We start from the raw sequence: 26,720 nt of genomic DNA on the forward strand, positions 1-26,720 counted from the left end.
GGTTTGCTGCCATGGGCTTAGCATGAGCAACTCCACCTTGAACCTCATGTGGTTACTTTCGCAGTAGAAACAGAGACTCCTTCCCATCTCATGTATAGATATATAAGGGGAAAGAAATCACAAAATAACTCAAAAGATATGACTGAGCTCAGATGTAAGGAAAGGAAATCCTGATGGGCTGGAATTGAAGAGTCTTCTCAATGCCAGAATAGTGATGGAACTTGAACAATGGTTCAAAGGGGAAGGAGACTGGATAGGGTCTTTCTTCACAGTCGAGGCCTGGGCCTTTAATGGTCATCCTGGGAGGGGAGTCTGGACCATGCACTTGGAAAGGCAGAATGCTGGAACTGACCTTGGGAGCTATGAATCTGGCTGTTTCCCAGACCACTATGGATAAAGGGTTAGGACATTGAAAAACAGCAGATAAGGGGTCATCCCTTCCTGAGCTATAAACATGGAGACCTCTCAGACCTCCAGGGTCTGGGCTGTGTTTGGCACCCACAACGAACTCATATATGTAGGTATAGAGATGCCACTAAATGCCAGGTCTCATGCACTAGGGATATAAAGTTTATTTGTTTGCTTTTTTGTTTTAAAGCTGCTGAATGATTATCTGGGAACATTTCCAGTGAGAAAAAATTTGTAAAATTTTGAAATTTTTTTCTCTTTGGCTGGTCTTGGCCTCAGCATTTTTTCCTTTTTTTCCTTCCTTTCTTTCTTAAATTTATTTATTTTGAGAAAGAGAGAGAGCACACGCACAAGCTGGGGAGGGGCAGAGAGAGAAAGAGAGAGAATCCCAGCTAGGCCCCACATGTGGGCCCCACCCAAGCCTCAGTCTCATGAACATCAGGATCATGACCCGAGCTGATATCAAGAGTCAGATGCTTGGCTGACTGAGCCACCCAGGCACCCCAGCAGACTCAGCATTTCTCTGTCTTTTTCCATCTAAGCCCCTGCAGGGTCTTTGAGCCAAGAAGAGTTGATTTCTTTCTTTCTTTCTTTATTTTTTTAAGAAGAGTTTATTTCAAAATGCACATCTGTGCAGAAGGAATGGGGAAGACCCCATCCATAAAGAGAGATTATAAATCTCCATCAAGGTCCCAGTCCTAGGCCTGGTGCGTTGACTAAGAATTTGTCCAAAAGGCTTGGGGATTTATGAATCAAAGAGAGGTGCTCAGTGAAACTGAGCACTTTATCTGTCTTCCAGGAAGCAGATCCAGATGATAGGTTAGTGAATAGATAATGGCACACAAGGCAGGGGTCACAGCGCCCTGTGGATCTGAAGTCTTAAGCTGGTCTAGTGGTGAGCAAATTGAGCTCCAGGGAAAAGAGCAGGGTGTATAAGGCCTGGGTAGACTCATCTGACTTGGGATAATCTGTGCATAGGGTGGAGTTAGGCTAATTTACAGCCTAAAGATTTATAACTTTCTTCCTGCCACAGGGTGTGGAGTGCAATGTCTGAGGTCCAAGCCTATGAAAAGGGCCAGAGAGATAACCTAGAAGCTGCTAGGACAGATTCCTAGAAGCTCCCTGTTTATCTGCCCAGGGAGGGGTTGTTGTTGTTTTGGATGGAGCAGGGGTATTTGTCCCCTGAGTTACAGATACCTTCTTGGAGGATGGGTGTCTACAAACACACACACACACACACACACACTCACTCACACACACAGATTGAGAGAGGGTGGAGATCTTCTTGGTTCTGCTCCTCTGGAGAACGCTGAAGAATACTGATTTGGGTACCAAGAGTGGTTCTAGAGGAACAGAATGTTAAGGATGAATTTTCTGAATTGGTTCTGGAGTTTCTGGAACTGGCTTTATTTTTAAACTTTATTTATTTATTTATTTATTTATTTATTTATTTATTTATTTATATTTCTGAGAGAGAATGCGACAGCGTGAGCAGGGGAGGGTCAGAGAGAGAGGGAGACACGAATCTGAAACAGGCTCCAGGCTCTGAGCTGGCTGTCAGCACAGAGCCCGACGCGGGGCTTGAACCCACAAACTGTGAGATCATGACCTGAGCCGAAGTCAGATGCTTAACCGACTGAGCCACCCAGGTGCCCATGGAACTGGCTTATCTGATCAGATTTAAAGATACTAGGGACTCCATCTCCAGAAGTAAACCAGAGCTCTGGTGGTCCATGCGGCAACTGTTTACAGAGATGCACAAAAATGTCTCCATTGGTTACTCCTAATCAACCACTCATAACAAGCAAGGAGCTAAGTAACTTTGTAGGTGATACCTTTGAGCATTTTGGAAAATTAAGAAGTATAGTGACCCTGGTTGGCTGCTCTGAGTGCCTCTGGACGCAGTGGTAGAATAAAAGAATGAGCTCAGGAATTTAAATTCCCAGCTCAGGCCACAGAAATGACTCAAGCGCGTCTATGTGTTCTCTGAGGCAGACCCTCTTCCGCTGCAAACACAGGGCTGAAACTGCGAAAAAAGCAATGCAAGATCTCCTCGTGTGCCTGGCTGGTTTACAAACCTAGAGACAGCTAGGTCACTGAGGGCACAGACTGGGAAACAACTGGGATTTACACACACACACACACACACACACGCCCCAGCTGCCCTGACTGCACGGTGGGCCTGTCCATCTCTGGTCTCAGGGCACTGATTCTGCATTGCTTGAGAAAACAGTAATAGCCCTCCCTGAGGCAGTTGCCAAGCGAGACAAGGCTGATTTCCACAGGAACCTCTTTGCTTCTGGACTTACAGCTTGTGTTTGTTTTTTTTATCTAATTTTGAATGTTCATTGTATTTCTGTTGAAGGAGAAAGAGAGAGTGCGAGCAGGGGAGAGGCAGGGAGAATCCCAAGTAGGCTCTACACTGACAGCGAAGAGCCCGACTGGGGCTGGATCTCACTAATTGTGATATCAAGACCTAAGCCGAAGTCAATGGTCACTTAACTGAGCCACCCTGGTGACCTTGTAACTTGCGTTTAGATGGAAAAAGGGGGTCCCGGGTGGCTCAGTCAGTTGAGCAACCAACTCCTGATTTTAGCTCAGGTCATGATCCCAGGGTCGTGGAATTCAGCCCCACATTGGGCTGTGCACTGAGCATGGAGCCTGCTTAAGATTCTCTCTCCCTCTGCCTCTCTCCCCTGCTCATGCGCACGCGCACGCTCTCTCTCTCTCAAATTAAAAAAAATAAAATAAAAGGAGGGGCACCTGGATGGCTCAGTTGGTTAAGTGACTGACTCCTGATTTCAGCTCAGGTTATGATCTTATTATAGTCATGATCTCACATTGAGGCCCGAGTCAGGCTCCAAGCTGAGCAGGAAGCCTGCTTGGGATTCTCTCTTTCCCCTCTCTTTCTGCTCCTCCCCCACTCGTTCTCTCTTTCCCTCTCAAAAAAAAAAATTTTTTTTTTTTTTTAAAAAGGGCCCCAAATGGAGTCACTTGCTCCAGGAATGTGATCTTTAATCTGTCAGTCTAGAAAGATAGACACCCCCCTCTCTTCCTCTAAAAGGAAGGTAACCTTGCCTGAAACAATCTTATCTTTTCTTAAAAACGTTTTTTAAAGTTTATTTATTTATTTTTGAGAGAAAGTGAGCATGAGTGAGTGAGCGGCAGACAAAGAGAATCCAACGAGGGGCAGAGAGAAAGGGAGAGAGAGAATCCCAAGCAGGCTCCATATTCAGCTCGAGGCTAACTCAGGGCTCCATCTCACATCCATGAGATCATGATTGTGAGATCATAACCTGAGCCAAAGTCGGACACTTAACCGACTGAACCACCCCGGCACCCCTATAACTTGTGTTTAAAAGAATAAAAAGGGGCGCCTGGGTGACTCAGTCAGTTGAGTGTCTGACCCTTGATCTTGGCTCAGGTCATGATCCCAGGGTCATGAGTGTGAAGCCTGCTTCGGATTATCTGTCTTCCTCTCTCTCTGCCCTTCCCCCTCATTCCTCTTTCTCTCTCTCTCTCAAATAAATAAACAAATAAACAGACATTTTTTTAAAATGCCCAAAATGGAGTCACTTGCTCTCAGAACAGCAAACCAAAATTTAGTGGCAGGAATATGGCCTTTAACCAGTCTGGAAAGATAGATGCTTCTCTTCCCCTGAAGGAAAGATGACCTGAAACAATCCTTTATTTTCTTAAATGCTCTTTGTGCCTCCCTGTTTCTGCTGGGGAAAAGCCTTCTATTGTGTACACCTTTTCAGAGTTCTTCTACTTGCTGGAGGGATGCTGCTGATTCATGAATTATTGTTCTGAGGGGGTGAGGAAATTTAGGAGATATAGGTCAAAGGGCACAACGCTTGCGGTGGAAGATGAGTAAGTCCTGGAGACACAATGCTTAGCATGGTGATTATGGTCAACAACACTGTGCTGTATTTATTTATTTATTTATTTATTTATTTATTTATTTTTCAATGTTTTTTTTTAATTTATTTCTGAGAGAGAGAGAGAGATAGCATAAACAGGGGAGGGTCAGAGAGAGAAGGAAACACAGAATCTGAAACAGGCTCCAGGCTCTGAGCTGTCAGCACAGAGCCTGATGTGGGGCTCGAACTCATGCACCGTGAGATCATGACCTGAACTGAAGTTGGACGATTAACCAACTGAGCCACCCAGGTGCCCCAACACTGTGTTGTATTTAAAGCTGCTAAGACACTAGATCTTTCGCCACAAACAAGAAATGATAACTGTGTGATGTTATCTGCAGGTTAGGGTTAGGCAGAGCTGTTAGCCAATGCTGTGATGATAATCATAATGCAATGTGTTAGTATCCCAAATCAACCCATTGCTCATCTTAATTGTAGACAGTGTTATAGATCAGTTACATCTTCATTTTTTTTTTTTTTTAAGTAGGCTTCACACCCAGCTCAGGGCTTGAACTCGACAGTGACATCAAGACCTGAGATAAGATCAAGAGTGGACGCTTAACTGACAGAGGCACCCAGGAGCCCACCCCTGTTATACCTTCATTTAAAAGATGGCCTTACTGGGTGGGTCCGTGGGAGGGGCTTGGGGTTGTGAGTTCAAGTCCGGCATTGGATACATAGATTACATAAAAAATAACTTTTAAAAATTCCAACTCAGTAAATGTGAAGGTCTAATTGACTTTATTAAGTGATTTGTGAATGGGGCAGCAGCCCATCTAGGAAGTGGAGAGGAGCTCTGAGGAGCTGTACAAGATAGAAGGGTTAAAAATTTTTCTAAGCTTATTCATTTATTTATTTTATTTTATTAAATTTTTAAATTTAATTTTGAGACAGAGAGAGTACAAGCAGGGCAGGGGCAGAGAGAGACGGAGACACAGAATCTGAAACAGGCTCCAGGCTCTGAGCTGTCAGCACAGAGCCCGATGTGGGGCTGGAACCCACAGACCATGAGATCATGACCTGAGCTGAAGTCCAATGCTTAACCAACTGAGCCACCCAGGCGCCCCTAAGCTTATTCATTTATTTTGAGAGAGAGAGAGAGAGAGAGAGAGAACAAGTAGGAGAGGGGCAGAGAGAGAGGGAGAAAGAAAGAATCTCAAGCAGGTTCCACACTGTCAACACAGAGCCCAGTGCAGGGCTTGAACTCACAAACCGTGAGATCATGACCTGAACCAAGATCAAGAATCAGATGTTCAACCAACTGAGCCATCCAGGCATCCCAAAATGGAAGTTTTTTGTTTTTTGTTTTAATAGGAAGGAATGTAGGACAAGGAAGTTATTAGGAAAAGAAAGGATTGTTTCAGTCAAGGTCACCATCTGTTGGTGGGACTGGAAGGGGCTCTTATCATGCAGATGACCTCATCATCCCCTGGGGAATGGAGAGTGCCTTTGGGACAGATTAGCTCACTGGTGCTGCCCAGGAAATTCCCGACTGACCCATTAAGGCTTCTATTTATGGAGGAGTTTGAAACTGCAGTTAGGTGAGGTAGTAATCCCTGGTTTGGTGACTTGGCCTAAGGGACACCATTTGGGGCATGTGGTTTTCTTTCTGATCCCTTACATTTTTTTACAAAAGCAACTAGCTCTGGGAACTTGATTCTTTCTCCGTGATCATTACTTCTTCTCTCCAGCTGCCCTGAAAAAAGCAGCTGTAAAGCCCTGATGTGATTATGGCCCGAAGGATAATCGCCAGGAACTGCTAGGAGAGAGAGAGGCAGGTGCAGGAGACGACAGAAGGAAGGTGGAGATCCTCGCCCCCATGTTCTTGGTAAGGCAGGGAGGGGAGCTGGCCATCTTGATAAGGCTGGGGTCTTCACGGGGCTGACTCCCCCTGGACTCCCAGGGGATGTGTGGCAGTGTCTGGAGACATATTTTGTTGGCACACTAGGGCATAGGGGGTGGTGGGCTCCTGGCATCTCAGGTGGAGGTCCAGGATGCTACCAAACGTTCTTGGGTACATGGAACAAGCCACCCCCTCCCCAACAAAGAATTATCCAGCCCCAAATGTTAATAAAGTCAAGGTTAAGAAACCCTGGCCTGCGCCTAGGAAGGACTCTGGACATCCTTAGACAGGGGTCAGGAAGGAGGGTGTGGATGCTGACACAGCAGAGGAAACTGTTCCACCCTCTTCCATTCCCTGGCTTTCCAGACCATCAGTGACTCATGAGCTTTCTCCCTGAATTCCTGAGCCTGTCTGAACTCAGCCTGGTGAGGAGAGAAGGAGCTCTACTTCAGAGGTGGGACTTACCCTCCCAGAGCCCCAGGGGAGACTGCTCCCAGCTGGAGACAAGCCCTCTGGGAGAAAGCTCTAGAAAGGGGACTGGTCCACAGAGGCCTGTCTTCTTCTGTCCCCGGGGCCCTCTGGCGCTGTCCTGGAGCTCATTAGAAGCTCCTGGTCAAACCAAACTGCAATTGTTTGGCAGCCATCAGTCCCTGAGAAGGAAGCTGGTGGAAGCTGATGGGGTTTTCTCAGAGGGGGTAAAAATAGACCTGCCCCCAGATTTGTTGAGGAAAAGGGCAGGTCTCCTGGTGTGCAGGGGGAGCAGGCTGTGGGTCAAATTCTGTCACTTTCCAACCTGATTTCCTTGATTTCTCCCCACTCCCTGCCCTTAGGGAGTGCACAGTCTAGTGGAGACACAAAGCATGCACACTTAACATGATTATAAATGGCTCTGAAGGGGACTCAGTGGGAGCAGAGCCTTCAAAGGAACAGAGCTGGGGGTCAGAGAGATGACGGGGTGACGCATATCCAGAGCTATGGAAGGAGCCTGTGCTCCAGAGCCCACAGGCTCTGACTGTGTCCCGACAGGACAGTTTTCTAACTCTGTGGCCTTCTCCACAGCAGGAAGGCAACAATAAAAATCTACAATTCAATGCGACCGTGAACTGTCCCCGGTTCCGTGCACGGTGGTGGGAGGAGAGGGGTGTGCACGGTCCGTGGGGGGGCCGTTTCAAGGAGGAGGACCCATGGATGCTTCGAGACTCCCTGCTGTGTGGCAACAGGGCCGACAGGTGCAGCTTGGTGCTTTGGAGTGAGGGGTATCAGCTCCTTACCAGAAAGATGCAGCTCTGTGACATTGGGGGCATCCCTCCCTGCTCTTGGGAGAAAGATTCCTGCCCATTATTCAGTCTCGGAGAAGAGCTATGAGTTCGGAGCTTCTATTACGTGTCAGATGCTGTGCGGGGCGCTTTGCTCCATTACCCGGTGTAAGCCGGGCAATTAGCAAGAATCTAACACTCTCATAAATAAACTTTAAAAAAAGGGCAGGAGCACCTGGCGGCAGCTCTCGATCTCAGGATTGGGAGTTCAAGCCCCACATAGGTATAGAAATTATTAAAACAAACAAACAAACAAACAAGCAAGCAAGCAAGCAAGCAAACTTAAAAAGAAAAGAAAAGAATCTAGGGGCTCCTGGGTGGTTCAGTCGGTTAAGCATCGGCTCTCGATTTCTGCTCAGGTCATGATCTTGCGGTTGGTGGGTTTGAGCCCCACCTAGGCTCTGCACTGACAGCACGGAGACTGCTTAGAGTTCTGCCTCCCTCTATCTCTGCCCCTACCCCACTCATGCTCTCTCTCCCCCTTAAAATAAAAAAATAAACTTAAAAAAAAAAAAAGGAATCTAACATTATCTCTGGATAGTATCAAACACCAGGCCAGGGGCTGGCCAACGGGAATATAAGGTTAAAAAATAACCCAAAACAATGTACTCCAGGGATTCACATCTCATGGGGTAAAAACATGTTTTCTACCATGGTCTCCTGGCCTCAGGAAACCACTCCTTCTTCTTCCCCTTTTCCTCGACTGTGCTGGACTGGGGCTTCCTGCTTAAAAGTAAAGGTTTCCTTTTTTTTCCTACTCAGCAGTACTTGTTTCTTTAACAAAGGCAAACCACAGCACAGAGGAAGAAATGAGAAATTCTCTCTGTCGGAGTCAGAGAAGTTTCCCAGAAGAGATTACGTTTAGGCTGGGACTAGAATGGTAACCAGACGGATCCGCCAGGCAGGCTGACTGAGGGTTGGATAGCACGTTCCCGGAGCAGGGGAGCCATGAGCAAAGCAAGAGCTATGTGAACATGCATGATTGGTTCAGGGCAGCCCAGGTCATGAGCTGTGGCTGTGGGGCAGGTGTTTGGTGGGAACTGTGGGGTGAGTGTTCCCACGAAAGTTAGGTTGGGACAGGCTTGTAAGGCAACACTAAGGAGTTAAGAATCTCCCCCGTGGGCCAAGGGTTGCATACTCAAATGCCTACTAGGCCTACTCAGATACCTTCAATGGATGACAAAGCTAGGTTTTATTCTTTCTGCATGGACGTACGATTTTGGTGGGGAGCTCACATTAGATCCCTCTGGATGTTTTTTCACATCGAAAAGATAAATTGCTATCTTCATGTGTTCAAAGAGTGTTGACCGAACATCTTCTGTGGGCCAGGCATTGTCCTAGGCACTGGCGCTCTGACTGGAAACATGTCACTTGTAGGTCCATATTTTCTCTTCTCACGTTTATCAGAGAGGTATGTACGGACGGTTTTCTTTTAGCAAGAAAAACTGTGATATGAAGGTAACACTTGATTTTTCATTAATGTTTATATTTATTTTGAGAGAGAGAGAGAGAGAGAGCATGAAAAGAGATGGGGAACAGAGAGAGAGAGAGAGAGAATCCTAAGCAGGCTTTGCACTGAAAACGTGGAGCCTGATGAACTTGAACTCATGAACTGCAAGATCATGCATGACCTGAGCTGAAATCAAGTGTTGGACGCTTATCTGACTGAGTCACCCAGGCATCCCAATTGAATCATCTTTTAAAGGCCCCATCTCTAAATAGAGTCATGTTCTGAGGTATTAGGGGTTAAGGCTTCAACGCATCAATTTTAGGGGGACACAATTTAACCCATAGCAGAACTTCTTTACTGAAGATGCTGGGACAGAAAGAGGGAATTTGCCTGGATCTCCATTACCTTCATGGAGCCTCACACTAGTGTGAACCCTTTCCAACCTTTAAAAAAATATGATTCCATTACAATTCAGGACGTATGGACTTCTCCCTGATCCCTTGATCAGCCTGAAACATCTCTTCGTTATCAGTCTAGCCCTAACTTCAACATAACTGGTCTTGGGAAACTTCTCTGACTCATACAGACAGACTTCATCATAAGAAACCTTTGGACGTTACACTGTTAAGGTTGCTAGTTGGGGAAGGCAATTCCTAGCAGATTTACATAGCTTCCTGGAAGAGGAGGGATTTAGCCCTGTGTGTGTTTTCCAGAGGTCTGAGTTAGAGGAGGGGCGTTTGGAGGCAAGGGAGACCCTATTGGAAGAGACTAAACGGGAAAGGCAGGGAGAGGGCAGCCGGTAAGCATGAAGATCAAGCGCTTGCATGTTTTCTGAAATGAAGTTGAGAAGGTGTTCCCGGAATTCCACCATGAATCCTCAGGGCGCCTGGGTTCTCTGCTCTATGCTATTTTATGGTGGTCTAGTGGGACTCAGAGCTGGGCAGTTCAACCTCAGATTACTTATTATGATTTTGGTTATGTGTCGAATGGGGGTAATGATACCTGGCTTACCTATCTTACAGCATTCGATGAAGATCAAATAAAAGAATGAATGAGAAGAGGCACCTGGGTGGCTCAGTCGATTAAGTGTCTGACTTCGGCCCAGGTCATGATCTCACAGTTAGTGGGTTCATGCCCCCGTGTTGGGCTCTGTGCTGACAGCTGGGAGCCTGGAACAGGCTTCAGATTCTGTGTCTCCGTCTCTGCCCCTCTCCTGCTCGTGCTCTGTCTCTCTGTCTCTCAGAAATAAATAAACATTAAAAATGTAAAAAAGAATGAATGAATGAGAAAATGTTTCAAAAATCTAAATGATGTAGATCAGTGCTTCTAAAGTCATTCCTTTATGTCCTTTGTGATGTTTTGCCTTGTGTATCACGTGGATTATGACTTTTAAAGATTGGACTTTTCTAAGCAATTTTTAAATCAAAACATAATTTTTATCAGGATAAACTAAGAAGCAACAAAATAAATAGAAATGAAAGTAACATAACATTATTAAAAAAAACTTTTTAAAAGTTTATTTATTTTTGAGAGAGAGACAGAGAATGAGTGGGGGAGCAGCAGAGAAAGAGGGGGAGAGAGAGGATTCCAGCAAGCTGTGCACTGTCAGTGCAGAGCCTGATGCAGGGCTTAAACTCACAAACCATGAGATCATGACTTGAGCCGAAATCAAGAGCTGGACACTTAACCGACTGAATCACCCAGGTGCCCCAACATAACATTACTAAATACTAGCTAGTTACAGTTAAGTGCTAAGGCTTGCTCTCTCTTTTAAAAAAGGAGACTGGATTAAGAAAGGTTAAAAAAAATTCTTTTTAATGTATTTATTTTTGAGAGAAAGAGAGAGAGAGAGCATGAATAGGAGAGGGGCAGAGAGAGAGGGAGACACACAGAATCCAAAGCAGGCTCCAGGCTCTGAGCTGTCAGCACAGAGCCCGACACAGGGCTTGAACTCACAAACTGTGAGATCACGAAGTCAGTCACTTAACTGACTAAGCCACTCAGGCACCCCTGGGTTAAGGAAGGTTTTAAGTCAAGCTAGCTAAGTAGAGACATCTATCTTGATGTAATTGTAAGAGGTAAGGAGAAAACAAAGAACTTTCTGGTGATTCAACTAAATGCTATTTAATATCAGAGCTACATGGTATCATCTCATTCTTAAAAAGTACTAATGTATAAAAATATTTGGTCTTGGCAGTACATTGAGTTACATAGAGGCAGTCCTGGGGCAAGCGAGAGCCAGACGGGCACTGGGTACCTCTGTGCCTCGCTGAGGAAAATAATTAAACATGGGCAAAGGTGATCCTAAGAAGCCAGGAGGCAAAATATCATCATATGCATTCTTTCTTTTTTTTTTTTACAAATAGTTTATTGTCAAATTAGTTTCCACATAACACTCAGTGCTCATCCCCAAAGTGCCCTCCTCCATGCCCATCCCCCCTCCCTCCCACATCCATCAGTCCTCAGTTTTTGTCAGCATTCAAGAGTCTCTCATGGTTTGCCTCTCTCCCTTTCCCCCACCATTTCCGCCCTTCTTCTCCCCCTTGTTCCTCCGTCAAGTTCCTCCTAATCCTCCTATACGTGCAAACATATGATATTTGTCCTTCTCTGCCTGACTTATTTCGCTCAGCATAACACCCTCAAGGTCCATCCATGTTGCTACACATGGCCAGATTTCATTATTACTCATTGCCATGTAGTATTCCATGGTATAGATAAACCACATCTTCTTGATCCATTCATCTGTTGATGGACACTTAGGCTCTTTCCATGTTTTAGCTATTGTGGAGAGTGCTGCTATCATATGCATTCTTTGTGCAGACTTGCACCCAGATGCTGCAGTCAGCTTCTCAGAGCATTCCTTTTTTAAAAAGTTTATTTAATTATTCAGAGAGAGAGAGAGAGAGAGAGAGAGCGAGCGCACAAGCAGAGGAGGGGCAGACAGAGTGGGGGAAGACAGAATCCCAAGCAGGCTCCACATTTGGAGCAGAGCCCATTGCAGGACTCATACTCGTGAACTGTGAGATCATGGCTTGAGCTGAAGTTGGATGCTGAACCGACTGAGCCACCCGGGTGTCCCTCTCAGAGTATTCTAAGCAGTGCTTAGAGTTGGGGCTCCCCCTCCCCTCCCTCCCCTCTCTCCTCTCCCTTCCTTCCCTCCTCTCCCTCCCCTCCCTTCTCCTCCACTTCCCTTCCCTTCCCTGTTTATTTATTTATTTTGAGACAGAGAGAGCAGGGGAGGGACAGAGAGAGAGGGAGACAGAGAATCCCAAGCCGGCTTTGCACTCAATGCTGGGCCCCAGCTCACCAACTGTGAGATCACCACCTGAGCAGAGATCAGGACTCAGTCGCTTAATGGACTGAGCCACCCAGGCGCCCCCTGGTGGTATTTTCAATAGCCACTAACCTTGCCTGGTACCTTATGGGGGTCGTAAACCTGCAGGGAAATTTAAAGCAGATTTTTGCTGGGGCACAGCACAAATGAGTTATATATAGGGATGGGAGTTTGTTCATTTTCAGTTGTCTTGGATGTGGCTTCTATGAAATAATTATTGTTCTCTTGACTGAAAACCACTCTAATTGCAAAAAAAAAAAGTTGCAGCTGTTTTGTTGACACTCTGAATGCTTCTAAGTAAATACAATTTTTTTTATTTAAAAAGTTTGTTCTTATGAAGAGGTTTCTCCATGGAAGAAAGGAAAATGATGGTGTTTGAATAATTGTGACCCTCTCCACCCTCATGGGAACCTTACAATAACCACTTGAGAATGGTGTTTGTACCCTGTTTTCACTTGGGAAAACTGAGGGTCAGGGGGTTATGTGCCTTGACTCGATATCACAGAGATGCCAAGAGACAGAGTCACTCTGAGATAGCATGAACTCAGGTGTGCCAAGGCCCTAGTCCTCTGTACCACTGCATAGTTCCATAATCCGGTCCTTCCCTAGGATGTATGAATTCAGGAAAAACTGTGCCCCTTGTCTGTTTGTGAAGATGCAGCCATCAGAAAGGGGCAATACAGTGCATTGGTTGGGAACGTTACCTCTGGAGCCAGACTACCTGGATTCAAATTCTGGCTCTGCTTTTTTATTAGCTGTGTGACCTTGGGCCAGTTACTCAGCCTCTCTGTGCCTCAGACTCCCAGGGATAATAGTAGTATCCATTTCATATGGTTGTTGTAAGATAAAATGAGTAGATAGTGTAAAGCTTTTAAAATAGTGCTCGGGGCGGCTGGCTGGCTCAGTCAGAAGAGCGTGCAACTCATGATTTTGGGGTCATGGGTTCAAGCTCCATGTTGGGTGTAGAGATTACTTAAAACAAATAAAATTAAAAAAAAATAGAGTTGGCACGCATTTAACTCTATCTAAGTGTTGCTATTATCCGTGCTTTAGGTGGTGGCTACCACGGTAGGGCTGGGCTGGAACGTTCCATGCTGGGTTGGAAGGCAGCTAGCCAAAGGCATCTCTTCTGTCAGCAGCCTTCACCTCATCCTTTCTCAGGCTATAGACTGGAGTGTCCAGCACGGGACTGACCACAGAGTAGAAGACCGACTTGGCCTGTTCTGTTGTTTCGCAGAACTGCAAGAGCTCAGCTGAGCATTCAGGACAGTGATGGCGCCATCGACGAGGCAGGTGAGGCACCTGGCTCGGGGCTGGGGTTGGGGCACACACCCTGTGGAAGGTCACTGGGATGTAGGCATAGGAGGCAGGGTAACGCTGACGTAGAGAATCTGGTAATCGGGGCAGAAGACGCCCTGATAACCACCCTCAGCAGCATCTGCACAGGTGGTCAGAGCACAGACTCACAGGAAGTGACTAGAAGTGCAACTGCAACCAACGTACGTGTGCTCTTTGAAGGTCTAGATGTGGCTTCCCTGACCGCTACTTCCTTTGACCTTCAGAATAGGCCTGAGATCCGCCCTTGCTGGGCTGTGTGTATGTATATACTATCTTCTCGTGTACATACGTATCTACTATATGCTCACCAGAATGGGAACGTGATATAAGTGCTTTATTCACCCAACAATATTGACAATGCATCTCTCTGCCTCAAAAAACCCCTTAATGCTTCCCCCTTCACAAAAACAGCTTAATTGTCTTTGTAAAAAGCCATGCTATGGGTAAAAAATTTAAGCAATGCGGTAAAGAATTAATAAGAAAGTAAAATCTGAGAAAGAGAGGGATTTGAGGTCCCGCCGCCACCACAGAAAATGGGGACCGGTGGACATTCTTATCATAAATCTCTAAATGCACTCGTGACTGTAAATGTCCGCCCTGCACAAGCCATTCTGCCATGCACTTCCTCTCTTGGCTTGATGCCACGGACATTTTCCCGTATCAAGAAATAAGGAAGAGCTACATCGTCATATTTGATGGCTGCGTCCATTTTGTTGCGTTTGTGTGTCGCCGTTTACGTAACTGTCCCCCTTCGTTAACAGTAAGGTATTTCCTGCTTCTCCCTGTTATGAAGGACTCTGACAGACGTCCCCAGGTATGGCGGCTGGAGGCCAAGTTCAGTGAGCACAGGGTGTAGAGAGCCTATTTTTCTTCTGCCACGAAGGAAGACACTGGCTGACACCTTGGGGAGCCTGGCACCCTGGGGTTCCGCAGCCCCAGGGGAAGTCACCACACAGAGCAAAGGGCTTTGTTAGGCAAATGACTTGTTTGGGTAAAAGAAGATTGGTCCCTAGACTCTGATCTAAGAGTCTCAGCAGATGAGGGACTGGATTGCCCACATTTCCTGGAGGTAAGAAGGGGTCTGTTCCCTTGGGGGAGGTCTGCTCAGTCTCCCTATGGAAGTGAGACAGTGCTCTACCCCCGGCCTTCCCCATGGCACCCAACCTGCCCTGGCCGTGGGACACATCTCCCTGGCAAGTGCCCCCTTCAGTGGGCCAGGCCTCTGCCTGTGAACGTGCCACTGCCTTCGGCCCGGCCCTCTGTGGTGGATGTCGCTATGGTGCCCAGGAGTCAGGGCTGCTTCCTGCAGCTCCAGTATCTTCATCCTTTAGACATAGCTCCGTCACATGGTTGGGTTTGGCCCTGGAGCATGAGTGGGAGCAATTTGTGACCCTTCTGAGCGTGGAAGGCTCTGGAGCCCCCTACAGTCTCCCACTTTCCCCCTCTTCCTTCTGCCGGGACACCAGCTATGTGCACAACGTAGGGACTTCTCTTACCTCAGCCTGAGTCTGGGAGGGAGAAGGAGCAGACTCATCATGGACTCATGACAAAGGCGAACATGAGTGAGAAATAAAATAAACTTGTGAGATTTGGGTATTACTTGTTAATACGGCGGCCTTTGCTGCCTGATGTCTTCTTCAATGGCAAACTTCTCTCCTTGGCTATGGCCCCAGCTCTATCTCATCTACCCTAACTCAGGTCATCTTCGGCTCTCAGGTAGGGTGCATTTCTGCCTCCTGCAGAGAGTGACGTCTTCACACTTACTGAACCCGCATCTACCTATTTGACCTGAGGAAACACATTTTTTTTTTTTTTTACTGTTTTAGACTTTCATTAATTTTTTAAAAATGTTTTTTTTGAGAGAGCCAGCAATAGAGAACGAGCATGAGTGGGGGAGGGGCAGAGAGACAGAAAATCCAAAGTGGGGCTCAATCCCATGACCTTCAAGATGATGACCTGGACTGAAGCTGGCTGCTTCACTGACTGAGCCACCAAGCCCAGTATAAATAAAAGCTTTGACTTTTATTAATTTTTAAAATTTAGGGTTGCCTGGGTGGCTCAGTCGGTTAAGCGTCCGACTTGGGCTCAGGTCATGATCTCACAGTTTGTGGGTTCGAGCCCCGCATTGGGCTCTGTGCTGACAGCCAGCTTAGAGCCTGGAGCCTGTTTCAGATTCTGTGTCTCCTTCTCTCTCTGACCCTCCCTTGCTCACGCTCTCTCTCTCTCTCTTAGAAATAAATAAAAACATTAAAAAAATAAAATTTAGGGGCACCTAGGTGGGGTTTGTGAGTTTGAGCCCTGCATCTGGCTCTCTGCTGTCAGCACAGAACCCACTTTGGATCCTCTGTCCCCCCCAAATCTGCCCCTTCCCTGCTCATGTGTGCTTTCTCTCAATAATAAAATATAATAAAATAAAATTTAGATATAATGGATACATAACACTTTGTTAGTTTCAGGTGTCCAACATAATGATTTGACATTTGTCTCTATTGTGAAATGATCGCCACAGTGAGCCTAGTGAACAACCATCACATTCAGAGCAGCAATTGTTTTGTCTTGTGTGGAGAACTTTTAAGATCTTTTAATAATCTCCGGTATTGCTAACTATAGTCACCATGCTGTACATTACATCCCCCTGACTTTATTTTATTTTTATAATACGAGATAATACAATTAATACAAGCAAATTATTATTTTTTTTATAACATGAGAGGGTTCTAGCCGTTAGTGGCAGGTTCTGTGTGATTCTACTCTTGCGAACCTGATTGACAGGCGATAGGTTGTAATGAAAGAAAGTCCCGGACTAAATTCTACCAAATTTATGAGTTCTGTCAAACCAACATACTCATTAGTAAGCAAGTACAAACAGTCGATAAGCCTGTAGGTTGGGGGTAACCCCTTTCTCTCTCCTCAGGCACACTACCCAGTGAAGTTTTCACGAAAATCTCACTCAGGACTGAAGTATCGATGTTATGTCAGCTGGCTGGACCCTCCAGGAAGTGGCGAGATGCAGAGCCAAAGGGTTGTGCATTCTTATTACTTGATGGTAAATGGGAAGGACAATTCTGTGCTATGAGCTCTTTGTGCTTCCTTGTGTATGGCACTGGGCTAAGTTCTACTCTTTTTTTTTTTTTAAAAATATATTTAAGAGAGAGAGAGAGAGAGAGAGAGGCGGAGCGGCAGAGACAGAGGGAGAGAATCCGAAGCAGGCTCCGCGATATTAGCCCGCAGCCTGATGTGAGACTTGAACCCATGGACCGTGAGATCGCAACCTAAGCCAAAATCAGAGTCGGCTGCTTAACCGGCTAAAGCCACCCAGGTGCCCCAAAAAGTTTTATTCTGACTAATGCAAGTCCATGGACTGACACGGTATGTTCTTGACTATCCCGGCAGGAAAAACTATATAAAGGATATGGAAGCAGGCATAAAGGATGTCCTTTACTGTCTTTGCATCTTTTTTGATCAAGGGTGGAAATACATTAGCAGGACCAAGTCAAAGAACGAGAAAGCCAGAGTTCAAAGGACTCCCGGGAAACATCCAGCCCAACATGTCTGAGAGTGGGAAAAATGGTCTGGGGGGTGGCAGTGCTTGCTAAAAGTTATACACAGCCAGTGAACTTGGGCTGGAGACCTGGTCTTTCGGAATAAAAAATATTTCCTAAAATTACCCAACAATGTCTTAGTAATGTACTCATAATGTACTGCTGTTCCCGGGCCCACTGGGTGACCTGGATCTTTTCGGATGAGTGAGGATTATTCATTAACCATCAGATAGGCTATGTACACATGGCAGTGAGCTCTTTTTCAGCTGAAATGATCTCCCTGTTGACTGTCCCTGCTCACTCGGTGGGGTGGGGTGGGAGAAACATTTAACATTATGTCATCCAGTCATAATATCATTGGTAGGTGAAGCGAGATGAAATTCTGTTTCTAGGGGAATGGAAGAGTGTCCCAGAGTGGTGATTGATTTTTAAAAAAATTTTAATGTTTATTTACTTTTGAGAGAGAGAGAGACAGACCATGAGTGGGGGAGAGGCAGAGAAAGGAGACACAGAATCTGAAGCAGGCTCCAGGCTCTGAGTTGTCAGCACAGAGCCCAGTGTGGGGCTTGAACTCACGAATTGTGAGATTATGACCTGAGCCAAAGTTGAATGCTCAACCAGCCATCCAGTCACCCCCCATAATGGTGTTTTAAAATAATAAATTGAGAGGCGCCTGGGTGGCTCAGTTGGTTAAGTGACTGACTCTTGATTTTGGCTCAGGTCATGATCTTGCTGTTGTGAGACTGAGCCTTGAATCATGCTCCATGCACTGAGTGCAGAGCCTGCTCAGGATTCTCTCTCTCTCTCTCTCTCTCCCTCTCTCTCGGCCCCTCCCCTGCTTGCGCTCTTTCTCAAAAATAAATAAACATTAAAAATAAGTAAGTAAATAAATAAATGAAATAATAAATTGAACTTGGGAATGGAGATCCTCTGTACCTACGTGGCTTAACTATCAGGACCGAGAGCACTGACTTCCTACAGCGACATGACAAGACGTAACTGATTGTTCCAGGAAATTCAGCCCTGAAGATAGGACCATAAACAAAGAAATAACTTCACTGCTTGCTTCATGAAATTCCCGCAAGCCAATTTATGTAAACAAATCGCTTGCTCCTCCAGGCAAATAGCTGTCCTATTAGAGCCATTGTTTGCTCACCCTGGGGAAACAATCTTCTCCTCAATAAATCTTACTTCTCGAGGTTCGCTTTCAGGCCCTGCCTTCCCTGTACCTGCCAACCCTAAACTATAATGTTACAAACTTCACCCAGTCCTGATGTGCTCCCTGATTTGAAAGATCCACTTAAAAGTGCCTGCCTGGCTCAGTTAAAATCATGCCAACTCTTGATCTTGAGGCTGTGAGTTCCAGCCCCATGTTGAGTGTAAGGATTAGTTTAGAAACAATTACATAAATGGGGCACCTGGGTGGTTCAGTTGGTTAAGCGTCTTGACTCTGGCTCAGGTCATGATCTCATGGTCTGTGGCTTCAAGCCCCATGTTGGCTTCTGTGCTGACAGCTCAGAGCTTGGAGCCTGCTTCAGATTCTGTGTCCCTCCTCTCCCCCGTTTACTTGCTCTCTCCTCTCAAAAATAAATAAAACAGTAAAAATTTTTTAATAAAAAAAAAATAACATAAAACATTTAAAAAAAAAACAACCTACCTTAAACCACTTGGGTCCAGACCCCCAAACTCTAAATATCTTCCATTGATTTCCTCCTTTTGAGACACTTAGATTCTATGTGCTCTTAGGTCTAATAAACTTAGCTTTGGTTGAGCAAAGGCTTTCTGGTGGTCTTTTGAAGAGTTATCAGTTGACAATCTATTAATTCTTTGCCTAGGATTACTGTACTTGAGAGAATTTTGCTCTTGTTTCTCCTCTCCTTTTCCCTCCCCTCCCCTCCCCTCCCCTTCACTTCTTTTCTTTTTTGAGGCCCTTTTGCTTCCTGTTTTGACTACCTGATAATTGGGAAGAAAGTAGAGTTACAATGCCTTGTGGAGGTTATCTCGTCAGTATATCTTTTATGAGTAAACAGGTTCATTGGTGCTGCCAAGAGGGTTCAGATTTCATGTGAATGTTGGGATCGGAAGACACCTTACACAGATCACATTTTCTTAATACCTCCTTTTGCACAAGGAATAACTGAGGTTCTGGGACAACAGACCCTTCTCTGATTTGGGGGAGAGATGCCAAAGTTAGCTACTTTAAGCAAAATCTCTCCTTCTCTAAGCCCCATTTTTTTTTTTTTAAATCAATCAATAAATCACTGCTTGTGGTTTCACTCTTGAAACCAGCCTGGACTGGCCATCTAAGAAAAAGTGCCTTCATTCTTTGCTATGACTCATGGAGAAAACTCTGCTCTGGCATTATCATGGAGCTGGGAAGGACTTGACAGAGATGTAACTGGCTCAGGGTGTTGGGGCTTTCTTTTGTGGCAAGGAGGCTGGGGCCAAGGCAGGGGTACCAGGGGTCCTTTCATGCCCTAATTTGTTCTGCCTTTTTTAATCCCATTTCTGTTTTCCTGTTCCAAGTTGCTTGTCAGGTGTTCAGTAGAAACTGGAAACTCCTGATAGGAGTCAAGACTCTATAAGATTAGCAGGAAGCTGGGCTTTGGTGGGAAATATGGGAGCAGCGTCTTGGAATTTTTGGAAGCAGTAGAAATAAGCTTGCTGCATAATTTCCTGCAAAAATTCAAGGCGTTTTAGTCACTAGAGTAGAGCCTAGGTTTTGGAATCAGCTGGGCTTGGGTCTACCAATTATGAACTGTATTTGACCTTAAAGATCGTGTACTCTCAGTTTCCTCATATGTGAGATAGGTATAACCTACTCACAGAATTCCTAAGAGGGTTAAATGAAATATTGTGTACGGTGTGCTTCCCAGAGTACTTGGGACATAATATATGTTCAATAAATATTAGCTATTAATTATCATTGTTAGGAAAACGCCTTCCTCAGGTAGCAGTAGTGTTTTGTTAGGCCTGGGCTTTATAGAGTAACAATACTGGTATTCTTTTTACCATCTGCTGCCGCAAAGCCTACAACCCAAAGAGGGAGAAGTGAAATATATATGAATCCATATGCCCTGATTAAGTACCCAGCACTGTTCCAGGCTCCATGGGGATGAAACGAAGTATGAGGCTGGGCCCCTGTAGGGCCCCTGAGACCCACAGTTCCTTTGGGGAGGTGAGATGCCAGCCAGGTAACAGTGGTGAGCAGTCTGTGGGGGATACGTCCACATTGTCCCAGGGATGAATGTACTTGTGTCTGCATGATGTTCCTGGAAGTGGAAATCTCATGACCAAACAGGAACTGGTAGGGAAACAGGTGCTGGAAAAGAGTACACTTCCCATTAGCCTCTGGAGTGCTGTCTTTGGTCACTGTCTCTTATTTGGGAATAGAGATGTGGAAGAGAGGTCAATGTCAGGTGCCAGGGTACGAGAGGGGCTTGTTGAACTTGTAAACTCCAAATTTTGTGCGTAAGCAGAAGTCTGGAGGCATCTGGGAACACCCCTTTACTGTGCGTCTGGCTCCTCCCAAAGTTGGTTTGACTTCCCAATGGGTGTAAGAACAAGAAATTCAATCTTTGTCTTACCCCAAGGCACCACCTGTTGGTCTAACTTCATGCCTGACCCTGATTTCACTCATGATGCTGCTTTCCTTATTTTGACTCACGTTCTGAAATCTCATCTTCCTCTCCGGGCATTTGATCCGTAGCTTATCTTTGGTTTGGAGTCACCACTCTGCTCTCCAGGATCTGATAACATGTCCTGGCTCTGCCCCGACACAGGACCGCATGGCTGGCCCGTCACGAGAGCCTGGCTGAGCATGTGTGAACGTCATGGAAGAAGATGGCCAGATGAAAGGTACAGATGGAAAGAGTTTTGCTTTGGGCTTCAGGGACTGACTGCCTCCTTCAGTAGGTGACTAGGACGCCCACAATGGGGAGGAAGGGCAAGCAGAATGAAGGAAGAACATGTCGGCCCGGCCTTGACAATGTCAGCACAGGTAAGTTGGTGGTTGAACAGGGGCCCAGAGGTCACAGAAGTAGCGACTAATGATGCTGGGGCCACAGGAGAGCAAAATGAAGCTGTCATTTTGTATGACCAATCACTGATAACAGCAGACAGTGCCTTTTTAATGCCCAGAATTGATAATGCTAGGGGTGGGGGGGGCAGTGTTTCAAATGAGCATCTACTCAACAGCACACTTGTGCTAGTTTTTTTTTTTTTTGTCATTTGAATATTTAATCTTCACACAACTTTCTTGTTTACGAATTATGCCAGATTGTATGCTGTAAAACCGGATTTAGACATCGGTCTTATCTGATTTTAGAACCCCTTAACTTCTGCTCTTGCGAGTCTTGAGTCTACGTTTTTCTGGCCCAGCGTTGTTCATGGGGAAAGAGAAGGACATTTGGGAGTGTGACCTGGGGGCCCAGGAGGTAGCTTCGTTACCTGATTCGTCTGGGCTGTATGTGGGGACCTGTGATTTCCCAGTGGCCTTAAGGCCTGCGGAAAAGGGAGTAGGCCTGACCCCTTGCTGTGTTTCTCTGCTCGCGAAGGACTGTGGTTTGTTGCCAGGGACCCCGCCAGCCTTGTTATGTGGCTTCACTAAACTCCCTGGCATAGAAATAAGAAGGGCGATAAAATAACAGAATAGCACAGGTTGGAGAAATTATTCAGTGTAAGCTCAACTAATTACAACAGCTAAGACGTGCTGAATGCTTATTAAGGGCCTGACATCGTTCTAAGCAGTTTATAGACATTAAATCTCTTTTAATCCTCACAAACCACCTTATGAGGTAATTAATATTGACATAGTCATTTTTCAGACAAAGAGACCAAGGTCACACAGCTTTGTGTGGAGGAGCAGGAATCTGGTGCCTGGACTGGCTGTCTCCAAATGCCATGCTCCAAGCCCAAGGATGTTTGGCCTCCCCAAGGAAAATGAAAGCCGGCTGGGACCAGACTGCACAGACATAGAGGTCAAACCAAATGGAGCCACTGCAGAGAACCCCACGGGGTTTGGGGACTAAATTCCAAATAATTCAAGGACAATCCATTAGCGGTTACTCCAGTTACTTTTACTCTATAAGAAGATGCTTTAAAATGTAGTATCTTGAAACCACAATCATTTGTTATTTTTCACAGTTCTGTGGTTAGGAGTTAGGGTAGGGCTTGGGGCACATCATTCGCCTCCACATGGTGTAGATGACATCACTCACGCAGCTGCATGCAGCTGGTGGCTGGGCTGTCTGGAAGGCCAAGGCCTTTCTCAACACTTGGTGCTTAGTGCTTTTCCAGAGGGCCTTTCCACATGGCTAACTAGGCTTCCTCCCAGCATGGTGGTCTTAGGGTGGGCTTCTTTTTTTTTTTCTTTAAAAAATTTTTAATGTTTTATTTATTTCTCAGAGAGAGCAAGACAGTGTGAGCAGGGGAGGGTCAAAGAGAGAGGGAGACACAGAATCTGAAATAGGCTCCAGGCTCTGAGCTGGCAGTCAGCACAGAGCCTGATGCGGGGCCCGAACCCACGAACCATGAGATCATGACCTGAGCTGAAGTCAGACGCTTAACCAACTGAGCCACCCAGGCGCCCCAAGGGTGGGCTTCTAAGATAGAAGTGGACAACAACAGTCTTCTTCCTTCCTTCCTTCCTTCCTTCCTTCCTTCCTTCCTTCCTTCCTTCCTTCCTTACTTTCTTTCTTTTTTCTGATGTTCATTCATTTTTGATAGACAGAACACAAGCTGGGAAGGGGCAGAAAGAGAGGAAGACAGAGGATCTGAAGCAGGCTCCACACTGAAAACAGAGAGCCCAAAGCAGGGCTCAAACCCATGAACTGTGAGATCATGACCTGAGCCGGAGTCACACACCCAACCGATTGAGCCACCCAGGTGCCCCCCAACTTTAAGGCTTTAAGATTTTTAAAACTCGGCTCGAAATTGGCACATGATCACTTCTGCTGTGTGTTATTGGTCAGAGCAACTCACAAGTGAGGTTGCCAGATGAAATACATGGTACCCATTTACATTCGAATTTCAGATAAACAAAATAGAGTACTTTTTAGTATGCATGTGTCTTATGCAGTATTGGGATGTATTTATACTAAACATTATTTGTTGTCTATCTGAAATTTTATTTAAAAAATAATTTAAAAAAATTTTAATATATGTTTATTTTTGAGAGAGAGACAGAACATGAGTGAGGAAGGGACAGAGAGAGAGAGAGGGAGACACAATAGGAAGCAGGCTCCAAGCTCTGAGCTGTCAGCACAGAGCCTGATGTGGGGCTTGAACCCACAAGCTGTGAGATTGTGACCTGAGCCTAAGTTGGATGCTTAACTGACCGAGTCACCCAGGTGTGCCTGAAATTTTATTTTAACTAGGCGTCTGTATTTTTATCCCAACCTTGATGAGAGAGGTGACATGTCACTCCGGGAAATAAGGAATTAATGGTGGCCATCCTTAGAAATTCAATTATCATAGGGGTCCATGAAATGTTTTCAAAAGGTGGAGGTGATGTACAGAGTGGTCAAGCCTGGCACTCCAGAGTCCAAGTTCAGGCCTGGTTCTGTCAGTTGTTATTTATGTAATCTCAGACAAGTGACTTCACCCTCCTGTGACTCAGTTTCTTTATTTTAAAAATGGGGCTATAGTAGTTTGCGCTTCACAGGGGTAGATGGGAGGATTTATGAGATGAAAATAAAATTCCTGGTGGCTCAGTTGGTTGAACATCTGACTCTTGGTTTCATCTTAGGTCATGATCTCACCGTTTGTGAGATCGAGCCCTGTGTCTGGCTCTGCGCTGACAGCATGGATCCTGCTTGGGATTCTCTCTCTCCCTCTCTCTCTGCTCCTTCCCCTGCTCATGCTCAATATCTCTCTGTCTCTCAAAAAGAAAATACATTTAAAAAAATTAAACTCCTGGCACACAGCAGGTGTTTGATAAATGTTACCCATCATTAAAGTAGGATTTCAAGTGAAATTCTGGCTAATATTCGAGTCCTACCTAGTCAGGGAGCAAAGGGCAAAGAGGCCCCCTGCTTCCATCCTTCGTGGGCCCACAGAAGATCATACCTAAGGTGAGCACCGTTCCTCTGTAGTGGCAGAGTGGCCTGCTACTTGTACCTCGGTAGTTTCCTCAGGCTTGCCCTGGGAATAAGCCAACACACACTTGTGACATGTGCCCCAGAAACCCTGTACCATATTACTACAGCTTTATTACTTTCCTAGGTTTTAGTCACACTAGGACTCCAGGGTCTGAGGCTCATGGAGCACAGAAGATGGGCCCCCAGGAAGAAACATAAAGGACAAACCACAGGGTTTACCATGAAGCAAATATTGGGTTGGAGAAGTTAAAGCTAACAAATTGTGGCTTGGAGGAAAATGCTGGCAAGATCCTTCCCACCATGCTTCCTGTTAGAAAGAAGGTATCTTCAGGCTCCTTGATGTGTGGATACAACTTGACCAGTGGGAAAGAAGGGGGAAGCAGCTGGACTGTGTCCCTGAAATGGATCCTTTTGCCTTTTCTACATCTGTGGAAACTGTCAGTCCCATGGCAGATGGGCAATCATGAGCGAGGGCCTCTGGTCGCGGATAGATTAAGACCCTTTAGCTAATGTGTGAGTTAGATGTAACCATGAATTGTGATGGCTACACCACACAGAGTGACAGAAGGAGGCACTGGGGGTTGGCTTCCCCAGGGAGGTCCATGGTAGAGACATCCGTGCCATAGCAGACACCCACATTTGGGTATAAAATCTGAGCACAATGTCGGATGGGAACCCTAAGAAGCAAGATGAGATCCTGCCCAGAGATCTTTTCTCTGGTCCTTCTTCCTGCTGGAGCACAATTTGAGAGCCTGCCAGCCTTGCTCACATCACTTATTTATGGTACTTTGTAAATTGAGCGATTGGGTTTCTTTTATTAAAAATTGCAACTTTGAGCTTAAAGGCACAAGTGAATAGAACAGTGTTGTTGAGTACAATAATAATACCCACAGGAAGCCACAGTGTTCAAACCCTGAGGTCACGCTTCAGACTCATGGTTCGTTGGGTAGCATTTCACAGATTTGAGGGCATGGAATTTTCTGGCTGGCAATAACTCTGGAGGACTGGCCTTAGGACCTCAGTCTCTCAAATTACACAAACATCATGCTTTGCAAGCATCTTAGAGAAGAATGGGATTCCGAGTTGGACTTGTGCTCCTCCTTTGAGCAAATCTGTCTTCACAGAGCTTATCCACACATTGTCCATGAGCCAGGCTTGCTTCCCATCTAGCTCAGCTTCTCAGGGCTGGTGGCCAGTTTCTCTGAGGTCCTGGAGAGGGTGGGGATGAAACTGGGTCAATGACACTCTGGAGTTGGGGCTTGGGCAGTGTTCAGTCTCCTGACCTATGGAGAACGCAGGGCAACTGCCCAGTGGTGGGACCCACGAATCTTCTGGAGGGTGTCTACTCATCTGCCTCTTCTTTGCTACTAGTCACCTTTGCCCAGTCCCAGCTGGAAGTATCCTTGGACTGTCTTGGATTCTTTCTTCCCAGAAGCACCTCTTCCTCACTTGCTTCTGGCTTCTTCCATCCTGCACCAGGTTGTCCCTGGAAGTGATGGGCAGAGAGACATCCCACTTGGCCAGTGATGGCCATCGGCACCAGAGAGCTTGAATGTTCCACTAGACATCCTCAAACCGGGGTTGCCTCCCCACCTGGTTACAATGTCCTTCCCCAAGGGCCTATAAGGTTAGTTTAGATGAGTTTGAGATGCTTGGGAACAAGATGGACATTGAGGGGATTCAAAGTGACTTACTCCCTTTTCCATTTGTAAATGGCAGACTTGGGCCATCACGTCTCTACTCCATTTGGGGCAGGTGGGGGCCCGCAAGGCTAACTAAGTTTTCTTGGGTGATGGAACCAGACCCTGCGAATAGTAACATTCATTCAACATCCAGTACTTGCCGGCTGTGGTATGCTGTGGCCCAGTGCCATGGCTGCCTGGCCGGAACTGCAAACTGGCCTTCCTTTCAGCACCTGTGGCTGGAGCTGCCCTCCCACCTGAACTTTGGCTTCACTGCCACCCGATAGAAAGTTCCACATCACAGGTAATGAGTGGGCTCTGGGTGGTCCTAAGACATAGTGTAAATAAAAATGTAATTCAAATGCTCTTGAGACAGGTAACACTTTGACTTAATTTCCAAATAACATTCCAATGACTCCTTTTGGGTTCCACATGGTTTCAGGTGAAGGAAGAGGGGAAGAGAGGGCCGGACTCTATTCAAACAGGGCACTGAGCATGGGGCCAAAGTAGCTGGGTGCCGGGTCTCTGACTTTGCCAAGTCCTCCACTGCTCCTGCTCTCCCCCCCTCTGCCTTGTCTTCCCTCCCTTCCTTGTAGAAATTTCTGGGAAGCCTGTTTACTTTGTCATCTGTGACTGGGTGGCTCAGGACCATGGGGTGAGTGTGCTCAGGAATTGATACATTAGGAGCAGAGTGTGAGTTTACTGTGCAATGAAAAAGGAGTTGACATCTCCATGCCTCTGTTCCTGGGTCCTCTCTATCTCCTTGACTCTAATGGAAATTATT

General features: G+C 46.0%; 1 protein-coding gene across 6 annotated transcripts in view; it reads left to right on the plus strand.

Moving 5' to 3' along the window:
* The first annotated feature begins 14,409 nt into the window (after positions 1–14,409).
* Positions 14,410–26,720, plus strand: part of LOC120240372 (olfactory receptor 6Q1) — a 73,960-nt gene continuing 61,649 nt past the window's right edge. For 3 of the 6 annotated variants that reach the window (XR_005530633.1, XR_005530631.1, XR_005530634.1), the window contains exons 1-2: positions 14,411–14,681; positions 20,937–21,154. The gene's annotated coding sequence lies outside the window, so the exon portion shown is untranslated. Of the gene's footprint in view, positions 14,682–20,936; positions 21,155–26,720 lie in introns of those variants that run through there. The other 3 variants (XR_005530632.1, XM_039245090.1, XM_039245092.1) reach the window with 3 other exon arrangements.

Source organism: Hyaena hyaena, unplaced genomic scaffold (assembly GCF_003009895.1).
Source record: "Hyaena hyaena isolate Hyena2069 unplaced genomic scaffold, ASM300989v1 scaffold_252, whole genome shotgun sequence".
NCBI lineage: Eukaryota > Metazoa > Chordata > Mammalia > Carnivora > Hyaenidae > Hyaena > Hyaena hyaena.